Consider the following 12,061-nt stretch of genomic DNA (forward strand, 5'->3'; position numbering starts at 1 on the left):
TCTCTCTCTCTCTCTCTCTCTCTCTCTCTCTCTCTCTCTCTCTCTCTGTCTCTCCCCCCCCCTCTCTCTGTTTGTGTGTGTGTGTGTGTGTGCCTGTGTGCATGTGTAAGCCAAGTACAACCTATCTCAGATGCCCTCTCTCAGGTGTCCTCTATCTTGATTTTTGAGAATAGGACTCTTACTGGGTGGGAGTTCACTGATTAGTCGTTTTAATTGGTCAGCCAGCCAGTCTCAGGTATCTGCCTGTCTCCACCTACTCAGCGTTGGAATCATGAGTACATGCTACCATGCCTATGTCTTGTCTTTGGTTTTGTTTTTAATGTGGATTCTATGACTCAAACTCAGTTTCTCATGCTTGCTTGTCAGCACTTCATAAACTGGACCATCAGCCCTACCCAGTGCAGGTCTTTTGAAATGGCCATAGAGGATATCATGAGGGTGCTTAAGACCCAGTGAGTGAGCACAGAAAAGCCAGACTTGACCTTTTCTAACATTTAACCCTGGTCTCAGTTCTAGACTTTGGTTCAAGAGAAGCAGGGAGCCAATCCCAAGCCAAGGTTCTGCACAGGCAGTCTCAGACCCCGCAATGGGCTGCCAAGTAGAATTCAGTAAATACATGAACATGAATAAAATAAAACAGCAACTTTACTTTTCCGACTCCCTTTAATTATACAGGTGAGCAAGGGAATCACAGGCACATTACTGCCACCTGTGAATTTGTCAACAAAAGAAAGCACAGATTATTTTTAGGTCACATGACATTATAATTATCAGCGATATCTCCAAATATCATAATGCTTATTGCTACTTCCAAATTATGGTAATTACTAGACCTGCTTGCTTAATGTGTTAATAAGGAAATAAAGATTTGACTGAATCATTTTTTTTTCTTTACTCTTACACTAAACACATTTCAGTCTGGTTTCCTTGGTGATCCTTAGAACTTTGTACTATGTCTTTTTAAATTACTTTTTTATTAGTGTGTGGGGGCACGTATGTGTGTTCCAGCACATGCCTGTGAAGGTCAGAGAACAACTTTCAGAAACTGGTCATTTCCTTCCATCTGCTCGGAGCAGGGTCTCTCCTCTTTCCACTTCTCTGAGTATTCCAAGCTTCCTGGTCCAAAAGCTTTCGGGGAGTTCTCCTGTCTCTACCTCCCATCTCACTGTGGCTGTTCTGTGATCACAGAAAAGATTTGCTGCATTCTGTGGGTTCTCACATCTTTAGACTGAAGGGACTTTGGCCAGCTGGAGCAGGATGAGCATGGCTCCAACAGCTTATCCTTCTCCCCAATTCCCTTTTGCTTTGCTAAAAATCATCAGATCCTAAAGTTAACCATCACGGTCTATTCCATTATTGGGCCACTTCCTCTGCCCCCCATCCCCATCCCCCCACCCCGAACCGAACAGAGGCTGACTACCAAGGTCCAGCTCTCAAAGCATTGACATCCAGCAATCAAATGCCTCCTTTGGCTGCTATAATTAACATGCCTAATTAAAATGAAGCAGCTCATCCTAACAGGGTTTTCCTCTTACCTTTATAAACCATTTTCCTATATGCCATGTCTGTCTCCTTTCTGTTCAGAGGCAGTTCTTTGTCCTCCAGGAAAAATATCCCTTCCTTCCCCTTCTCCTTTGTTCCCTTCCCCCTATCCCTTGTCCTCTCTCCTGACTTGGTCTCTTATTCCCTGTTCTCTGTCCCTCTGGGGCAAACAAACAAACAAAAAAGAAACCTTGATCCTGGAGTTGAGAGCTGTAAGTCTTTACAGGTATCCAATTACATTTTAAGAGGTTAACATGCTTGGTCTACTGGGGTCTTGAGGATCCCCAATCTCATACACAAGAGACTCAGTTGATGTTTGCTAAAACATCCAACAGTGGTTAGCTTCCTTCTTCCCTCCCTCCCTCCCTCCCTCCCTTCCTTTCTTCCTCCCTCCCATCCCATTTTTTTTTAGCTTCCTGTTATTTCTCATATTGTACCTACAAAGAAGATTTAATGTTATTCTTCCTAAGACCTCTGCAGGGTCATTACTATTTTAATATGAATCATGTGAATCTGCTGGCTGACACGAACAGATTCTACACTCAGTTTTCCTGAGGGTTATACAATTCCCTCCTTCTGAATTGTCATGAGCATGCTGAAAGCATTGCCCACCTCCCATTCCTTCCAGAATGATACAAGAGGGAAGTCACCAAGAGTCTTGAGTTGCAAAGGTCAGTGAAGGCAGTCAACGCAGATATGGGTGAAATCCCAAATGTGTCCCTTACTATGTCACATTGAAAAAATAGGAAAAATTGTTTCACCTATATGAACCACTGAGTCCTTATGCTCTTTAGAATGGAAAGAATTGAGATGGTGCCAGCTACATCATGCAGCAGAATGCCTGTCATAAGCTCAAGGAAGGGCCTGGTGAACATAGGATGAGGGCATGGCCAGCCACCATCACCATTGTCACAAATCTCTTCCTCATGCTGTGCCAGGTGTTCCGTTCCCATGGAATATCTATATGCCCCTCATCTTTTTAGATGCCTTGACTTAGGTGGTACATTCCATATTGTTGAAGGGAATGGCATCTCTCTGTGTAGTGCTGATGAAATTTCTATAGAGATTCCTCATTCACTTTCTATCTTCTCCACGTTAATGCAGGAGGTATGAGTTAACACAGTGGAGCCTGAGAGAGAAGAACTCTGTGCTGACTGGTCAACACACAGAAACATCCACTCTGTGGACTCTCTCTAGCCTTGCTGAGCATGAGATATGAATCAAAAATAGACTTTCACTGGGTGGAGCACTAGGACTTCCTAGTGAATATATGATTTCAGCATTGCCTAGCTTCTCTTGATATTGGTGTGGTATGGCAATTTCCTCCCAAATAAAACATTTAATCATGGAGGAAACCTCTATAATACTCAAAGTTCTAAAAGAAGGCTTACTAACAAGGAAATTCTCAAGAAATGTTCCTTAACGATCAGGAAATAAACAACTCAAAAGGCTCAGAAAATCTCTGATATTGACCAGCTGAACCAGCTCCCTCCCTCTTCCAGGTTATTTAATCAGAAAGGATGCCTGAGAGGCCTAAAAGAGGCCTCTCTAACCTGTTGAGGTGCCTGTGAATCTTGCAACGAGCTTCAGGTTGTCAGGTTTTATGAACCATCACCCATTCTAGGGTAGGCCTTTGGAGATATAGCTGCCTTTGAGTGATCTTCTCCCATAAGTAATCCCTCATCCATACTCCTATAAGCAACACCAATAAACTCATGGGCTCACTTAATTGGGCTTTGGTAGTATTATTATGGTCTATCATTGATGCCTTATAGGGTAAATAGACCTGTGTTCACACCTCCCAAGGAACATTGTCTCAAAAAAAAAAAACTCAATAATGAAACACAGAATTATAAAGTCCCTTTTGGGATGCAATGGCAACTGACCTCCATAAGATACACTTGAAGATCAGCATGAGCCTGTCACCTACCTTCCAGGCACAATAGCTGTGTAAGCTGGAGAAGAAGAACCCAACCGTCAGCCCAGTCTCTATAGACTCTGGAAACCCAGCTTGGCTCATTGGAACAGTCAAAAGCCTCTTGAGACACTACATTTTCAGTCACAGCCCACGTTAGCTAAATCCAGAAGCATATTGTTTGCTCTCCAGAGATGCAAGAGGCCCTGAGATTTTCCCATTGGCTGCCCATGTTTATGTGTTTCCATTGTAACAGCCCCCCAGCCCTTAGCACAACTGTTGCCACAATGGAAGTATCATTCAAGCCCTGCAACCTGCACATGGGCAGAAAAACCTGCCAAAATGAGAATAAAGACACAATCTATCAAAGTCCATAGTTCTGGAAAAGTCTCTAAATGTACTAAACTTGCTTTTTAGCTTCTGTAGTTTTGCTTCTAGCTAACTGTTCTTGCTAACTGAGGTGTGTCAACTCAGGATGTGGGGTTTTTTGTGCTTAAAAGCTCACTCCAAGAAAGGATCAGGACTTCACTTGGGTCCAGAACTGCAGGTAGCCATCTGGCTAATAAAGACTTCCTGTTGGCTTGAACCCACATCTGAATGTCTTTTCTAGTGAATGCCTCACAGCAGTGTGTGATGTGGGTATGTGTGTTGAGGAGGGGCACATTTGCTCATGCAAGCACAGAGGTCAATACTGGATGTCTTCCTGAATTGCTTCTCAAGGGCTCTGACCGATCCTCACGGTTTTGACTAGACTAGCTGGCCTGTATGTAAGCCTCCAGAACCCTCCCACTTCCTCACCAAAGCACTAGGCATTTCCCCTGCCACAGCTGGCTTTTATGTGGGTGACAGGGATCCAAACGCAGGTTCCATACTTAAGCAGCTTGCTATTTACCCACTGCTGGCTGCCCATCTTCAAGAAACAGATTATGGGATCAGAACTCCAACCTCGGCAACTGCTGAAAATGGCCCAGGGACAAGGCATGAGATGTAATTAACATGTTTCAAATCAACATGTAAAACATGTCAGATATTTGAGTATTAATTAATATTTTTTGCAAACTAATTACATTAGAATGACGAGCCCAGAAGGAACTAAAAGAGTTTTCAAATTCTGTTTCACTCCTCTTATTTAAATGTCTGCATGGATTACCACTTTATTCAATTTCCAGTTTTTTTTTTAATTTACCAGAAACGATCCAAACATCACACTATTTCAAAGCCATCATCATTTATTCATAGCTCAATAGAGGAGGCCAGTATAGCAATAACTCTTTTTTCCCTCACCCCTAATTGTCATTCTGGTGAGAGAAGAGGAATGCCAGCCTCAAGTCAAGGAACATTACTCCCAAGCATCAGCCATGGTCACCGGTCTCCCCCAAGTGTGTGAGCATCGTTCATCATGAAAGGTTTGTGCTGAGCAATGCAGACTCCCACCCACGGGCCCTGAAAGCCCACTCCTCCTATCTTAGCTTGTTCAGGAAGCAAAGTGCGTGGAATCAAATGCTAACTTTGCCCACGGCCGTATGGCCTTGGATAGATCCATAAACTCTTCTGAGCCTCGGCTTTATCATCCATTAAATGAAGGTTATAGGAATACTCTCCCAAGTCTGTTGGAAAGAATAAAAGAGGTAATCTATACAAAATGCTGAGCATGGAAGTCTGGATGCTCCAGAGACATTGTGTTCACTGTCACCGTCCTGAAGAGGCCAGTGTCAGGACCACTCACATATTTCTCACCCACATATCCAGGTAGACCTTCATCTCTCTGCTGCTCCATCATTTACCCACAAAGTGTCTATCCAATAAATGAAATCTCTTTGCTTCCTATGAAAATGTTTTCAAAGCCAGGCATGACGGTATGTGCCTGAAACCCTAGGACTAGGAAGGTCAAGGTGGGAAGACTGAATTTTTAGGATGTCTTAGGATATATGAAGAGTTCAACACCAGCCTACCTAGACAAGTCTATATAAACCATGTTTCAGTAAATAAGCAAAACCAAAACTATGAAAGATGCTTCTACTTATAAAAGTATGCCACAGAACATCTTATCCAGGTATGAGGCTCTCGATCCATTTGATTTATTTATTTATTTATTCATCTTTTTTTTTTTTTGGACCTTGAACAAGGCACATGGGTGAGTGAATGGAAGGATCCATTGCATCAAAGCCTCCTCGGGCTTCCTAAGGAACTTAAACACTTTCTAGGGGGTCAGACTTTCACACCTTTGGGTGCACCTTTGCTACAGCTTGCCTGAAGGCAGCCAGTTTCCCACTTGTGGTCTCCTATATCACAGGCTGCTTGAGAGCTAGAAAATGATGGCTCACCCATGTTAAGTCACCAATGCCCCAAGGACAAGTGATCAACATACTCTTTAAGTTTGTTGAACCATGCATGTCCCTGTAAGGGGTTTGTCCTTTGGCAAATACATTTTGCACTCCACTACTCTGGGAAACCCTATCTTACCTGGCTTCCACCCACAGCCCTTCTTACTTATCCCTGCATAGAGCTCCATTCATTTCTTTTCTTACGTGCCCCATAGCCCTAAATGGACTCTCTTCAGTCTCTCTGGCACCTTCCAAATCTGTTAATGTGTGTGGGTTTTCAGAATCAGGAAGCTCAATTCCCCACTTCTTAGCTTCAAGCATCAACTGTCACCACCCCCGTGCCTCTTGCTTCTTCTCCATGAAAGCCATGCTCCACAGGTGAAGCCACATCTCCCTTTGCCATTGACAAAGCATGCTGGATCCTTGAAATTATGCACTCTTACAGAGGTTGACAAGCCAGGGCCTCCACCGCTGGGCCTCACTTGGTGGATGGACTGACTCCCTGAGCTGTGGTGATGTATGAGCCCAGGAGCAGATCTTTTGATCGTAAACAGTCAGGAGGTTGGAATGTATAATGCAAAGGAAATAAATGGTGTCAAACCATAGGACATAATTGATGGTGCAGGGATGGTTTTTGTAATCACAGCACACTAGGGAAGTCTTAACACAGAGCCAGCCAAGCTGATTGGGCTTTAGAATGGCTGACCTCAGAAGGGAGCCTTTGGAAGAGGAGAGGCTTTCTGTCAGTGTCCCGAGAAGAAGCCTTGGCTCCTGAAGCAATTGGGTGACTCCTGACCTTGCTTTCCAGGCATCCCGCTGTGCCTGACAGTCAGGGATGTGACCTTGACTCTGCTCCTATTAGCTCTCTGAATGAACTGTACTGAGCTCCAGTTTGCTTTCCTGTGAAATAAGGAAGACAGCAATGCTTGCTTCCTAGGACTCCCAGAAGAACGAACTGAAATACGATGAAGGACACAGAAGGACTTGCACAGCGCCCGGTACGCACTCACATACCAGTGGATGTCAGCTTTGGTTGTTGCTGTTGCTCTTCCTCATAGCACACCCCCTTCCAGAAGTCATGTTCTCGGTGGAGACCAAAATCATGATGGAAGCACTTGAGGGTGGAAGGCTTTCATCTCCCTCATAGTTTGAGGGGGATGTGATCCACTCCAGTGGGAAAGTGTGAGGCAGGATGTGAGGCAGCTGGTCACATTGCATCTGAAACCAGGGGGCACACAGCAGATAGGGATGCAGGCCTAGAAATCATCAAGACCCAACCAATCCAACCCATGACCAAGTTCCTCCAGCCATGTCTGACTTACTAAGCAGTGCCACAAGCTGGGATCCAAGTATATAAACACTTGGCCTGTGGGGACACTTCACGTTCAGATCACAAAGCAATTGTTCCAGTGGCAAGTTCTCAAGGCCTCCCAGCAACGGCCCATTTTAAAAATTTATTTATTATTTATTCATGTATTTTATAAGTATGTCTCTGTTTGTGAATAATACATAAGTGAAGGAGCCCACAGAGGCCAGAAAAGGGGTGTTTGGTTCCTTGGATCCAGAATTACAGATGGTTCTGAGCCTCCTTGTATGTGCTGGGAATTTAACTCAGGTCCTCTGGAAGAGCAACAAGCACTTTTGAATGCTCTCACAATTTCAGTGGATCTCACCATTGCTCACTACCCATCTCCCAGCGTCTTTTTAACAGAAGTTCATGGAGTAAGGGGCTCCTGCAGATTCAAGGACTGATGCTTCCACTTGGCTCAGTCTCTGAGTTTGTCCTTGTTGGTGCTTTGTTTCCTGTAGCACTCGGAATGAGCTGTGAACACCCCACAGAAGGTCACAATGAGTGCTGTAGACATCCACAACCATTGTGAGTGTGTTCACATCACTCAGTGTCTGGGGTTCATACACAGGTAGTGACTGAGAGCCATGCCAATTAATGCTGTGTCTGCTGCTGCTGCTGCTGCTGCTGCTTCTGCTGCTGTGGCTATGGTTGTGGCTGCTGTGGCTACTCTTGGAGGGAGGTCCTTTCTACACCTCTCCCAAGACACTAGGTCTCTGGGTGTTTTTGCTGTAGAGGTCTCACTGGTTGGTCAGGCTGTCTCAGATTAGCAGCTGCCTTTCTGCTTAGTTTTCATCGCTAGCTCTCAGTTCTGACTCCACTCTCAGTGCACACACTTCCTTCTGTTTTGTACTGGGAAAACCAAGTTTGTCAGGTTTTCATACTCTCTCTGTCTCTCTGTATGTGTCTCTCTGTGTCTCTGTGTTTCTGTCTCTCTCTTTCTTTCTCTCTGTCTCTCTCTCTCCTTCACTGTTATCCACAACATTCCCCACCATTTCTTCTCTCCATGACTCATCAGATAAATGATCTTTCCCAATGGAGACCCAATGGAAGGTCTCATGCCCTGGAGACACAATAGCAAGCAAGGTCCAGTGCTCCTGGGAGCGTTCTGGTCTCCCCTGCTCTCAAATGGTGCCAGCTCTCAATCTATCCTCACATTTCTGTGGCCTATTCTCTAACACAATGCCACTTGAAAAGTTGCTTCCAGAATCTTACCTTGCCTCCAGGCCAAAAACCCATTATTCTCTTGGCTCAAGTGCCTGCCTTCATGAACAGCTGCTCTGTCAAGTGGCTTATATGTCTTCCTGTTTGCTTCTGAAGCCATAGCCACCTGGCTTCTGCTTCTACCTACAATGGAAAGGCTTCCCCGAAACACTTAAGATTACACATTGACTGAGTCTAGAACCACCAGTCTGGTCCTCCCTTCCCTATACCCCACTGGGATATCCAATATGGCTACCCCATTCCTCTAAGCCTCTTGTTCCATGGCTTCCATGAGAGTATTTATGTCTGCATTTTTATGTTCATTCCAGACAGTCCCCCTTTTACTTCCTAACAACATGGAAAACAATTTCCCAACATTTGCTCTAATACTTATTCTGTGACTGATAAGCTTTCTCTCTCTCCCTCTCTCTCTCTCTCTCTCTCTCTCTCTCTCTCCCCCCCCCAATGTCTTTGCTGCCACTCTTAATATTTTTTGTTTGATAATAGCCTAGCTCACCTTCAGTGCTTCCCTGAGGACCCTTTGCATACACATAGGCTCACTTGAGTTTGAACTCAGATCTGAAGCTTATATAGAGAGGGATATGCTCTTGTGGGAATCTCGCTCCTCATGAGCTGGCTGACACTAAAACACGTCTTACCCAATCCTCCCCATAGAGTACCTCTCTTCTGAGGGTGTGGCTGTGTACTGGAACTGTGCATGCACTGAGGCTTTATGCCTAGAATACATTACTCTGTCTCGTCAAAGTCTAGCATAAAAAGCACTAACCATATCTCCAAATGAGAAAGCTGGGCCCTTGAGTTCAGGCCAGGTGACCTTTCAGAGCTCTTGAAGTGTCCATTTGCTGTAGGTTTAAGGTCAAGGGAGATGATCACCATGTGACTTGGCAAAAATGGGAGGAAGCCAAGAACACTACTGTGAAAGGCCCTTAATGTTCAAGTGGACCTTGTCCCTGAGTGACAGAAAAGGTCATGAAACCCAGTGTGAAGTAAACCATGCAAGGACATCACTGCCTGGCAATGCTAACGGATTATAAAACTGTGTCCCCAGACATGGCTCTTAAATGATCACCTACTGAGTGCTTTGCTAGCATTGTACTTTAGGCGAAAAGGTTTGAAGGTGGGATTAAGTAATAAGAAGAGTTCAGTTTCTGAAGGGTGTCCCTTTCAAGACAAGAACCTAAATTTGAGTACCAGACTCATTTAAAAAAAAAAAAGTTGGGTGTGTGGTACATGTTTCCCATCCTATGCAGAGGCAGACAGAGGTCAAAGGATTCCTGGGGCTCGCTGGCCAGACAGTCCTGCCTACCTGGCAAGTTCCCAATTATCATTTCTGGAGAGTGGCATTTCTTACATAGCCCCCCCCCCCCCCCCCGCACACACACACACACACACACACACACACACACACAGAGAGAGAGAGAGAGAGAGAGAGAGAGAGAGAGAGAGAGAGAGAGAGGCATATTTTTGAAGACCTGCTTAGTGTGAGGCTCTCATAAGTATCACACATTGGTTGCCCTGTTTACTGTTCACACCAAATACAAGGCATTCTCTCTAAAGAACCATTTACTGAGGATTTGGTCCCTGGATGACGGTGCCATTTTCAGTGTTTCTGGAAACTGTAAGCAGTAGAACCTAGCTGCAAAATATAGACCACTAGGGGTATATCCTTGGGGTGGGGGGGGCATATTCTCCCCTAGAGACTTTCTATGTGTCTCTCCACTTCTCTCTGTCCCCTGTCTGCCACACAGAGGGATGGAGTGGGGTGCTCCTGCCACATGCTTATGTCACCATGATGCTTGTCCTCATTGTGGACCAGGACCAATAGAACCAGGAGCCATGGATTGAACACTCAGGAGCCATAAAACGAAAGAATCCCTATCTCCCTAAAGTTATGGCAGGTGCTTTGTCATAGTGACAAAAGATATACACCATTCTGCATGTGAATTGCCATCACACTTGGCAGATAAAAGATGAAGTGAGGGATTGACTTCCACTGCACAATGGGTCAGCTGTAAACTAGGAAGTCCCCTTTGAGGCACAGACCCCATCCTCTGCCACCCTGCCCACACAACACTTCATTTGGTCCTCAAGAAAAGTGCCAGGCTCTCCAATGAGCCAGGTGGCCAGAGCTGGTCTGCTCACAGCAAGGGCAGCTCAGCCCTTCATGAGTACAGTAACCTCAAACAGGCCAGACTGCTTCTAACTGGCTCACAGCCCCTGAGTAGCTTCCTGGAGACACAGACTTGAGATGGGAAAAAATAAATGATTTTTTTTGGCCTGGAATAAAGTTTCCTTTAGAAAGGAAAAGAAAAAAAAATCATTAGGAGGAACACTCCACCCACTTCCCTAGAGCCACTGTGATCAGCACCTGTGTCGTTTGCCACTGCAATTATTTGGGGGTAACAAAACGGCAATATCAATCAATCCAGTTCGACTGTTCTGCCCTCAAACAGAAGCTGCCCCATTTATCAAAATGGAGGCCCTCCACTGGGTCTGTAGTACCATTAAACTATCAACAGGAGATCTCTAAGGCGAGGCAAAATAAAAAACAACTGTTAACTGAAAGGAAATAATTTTTCTTTTATCCCAAACATCCTGGCCGGCAGAGTTCTTTGTCTGGCTGTCAGTAGAGTCAACGTGGGCTGGGTCTCAGATCTTTGTTTCCATGCAGCCCGTGTTTGAGAGAGGCCAACAGAAACACTTGCAATGCAGTGCCTGAGCCCAGGTAACCAGGTTTCTCTCTCAGCAGGGCAAGCTGCGTGACGATAAATAGGGGGAAATGTGTATGCATTTGTGTGATAAAGCAGGCTTAATGATTCCCGAGGGGAAGGAACCCGGGAGCCACGCAGTTGCAACTTAGGTTCAAAACGGATCCACGCAGGGCCAATTAACGTGCAAATATGTATGTGCTGAACCTGCACTCCATCCGTCATGTGCGCGTGGAAATTGGGCCATTTATCTGTTATATTATGTATGTGACATCTTAGTTTGGTTCTTACAGGCTGCTTGGGGACAAAGAGGCCATGTGCTCTGCAGCTAGCAGAGGGAATTTAAGATAAATTCTTCAGCTGTTGTCAGCGTTGCAAGGCACGGAATTTGGTTGGAAGATAAAGCTTTTCCGTCGGCAGGGTTTTAATGTCTCTCCATAGCCCGTGTGGTGTCTTATTAAAACTGTGTGTGGTGAGGGAGGGGCGGCATATGCCGTGAGGAGTTATTGGCACAGACAGCTTGCTGTCATGTTTCCTGAGTCCGGATTTAGCAAACGTTATTCACATATTCGCTGTCAATCTGCAGAGAGAAAAGAGAGCTGGCGAAGCCATTCACGCACTCATTCCATGGCTTGTAATTCTTTTTGTTTTCCTTTAACCCACGTCTCTGCCACAGGTAGAGTCTGTTCTGCCTAAATTACAACTGCTTGTCTGTATTTAGGCAAAAAGCAAAAAGAAAAGCAAAAGGTGACTGGAGACAGGAAAGGACCGCCCTGATGCAGTTACCTGATATGTTGCTATTCACTTACAAGAAGGTGCTGTTTGTCCGTGGATTCAAATCTCACATTAAATAACAGTGGCCACTTGCTTTGATGAATCACCATTAGAAATTCAATTAATAATAAGTTAATCCCCTACAGTAGTGAATTGTTACGTTCAGCTGCAACAATGACAACTGAGCCTTCAAAGAAACGGCTAGTAAGATGGAAGTCATTAAGAT

This window comes from Grammomys surdaster, unplaced genomic scaffold (genome assembly GCF_004785775.1).
Source record: "Grammomys surdaster isolate TR1022 unplaced genomic scaffold, NIH_TR_1.0 125745, whole genome shotgun sequence".
NCBI lineage: Eukaryota > Metazoa > Chordata > Mammalia > Rodentia > Muridae > Grammomys > Grammomys surdaster.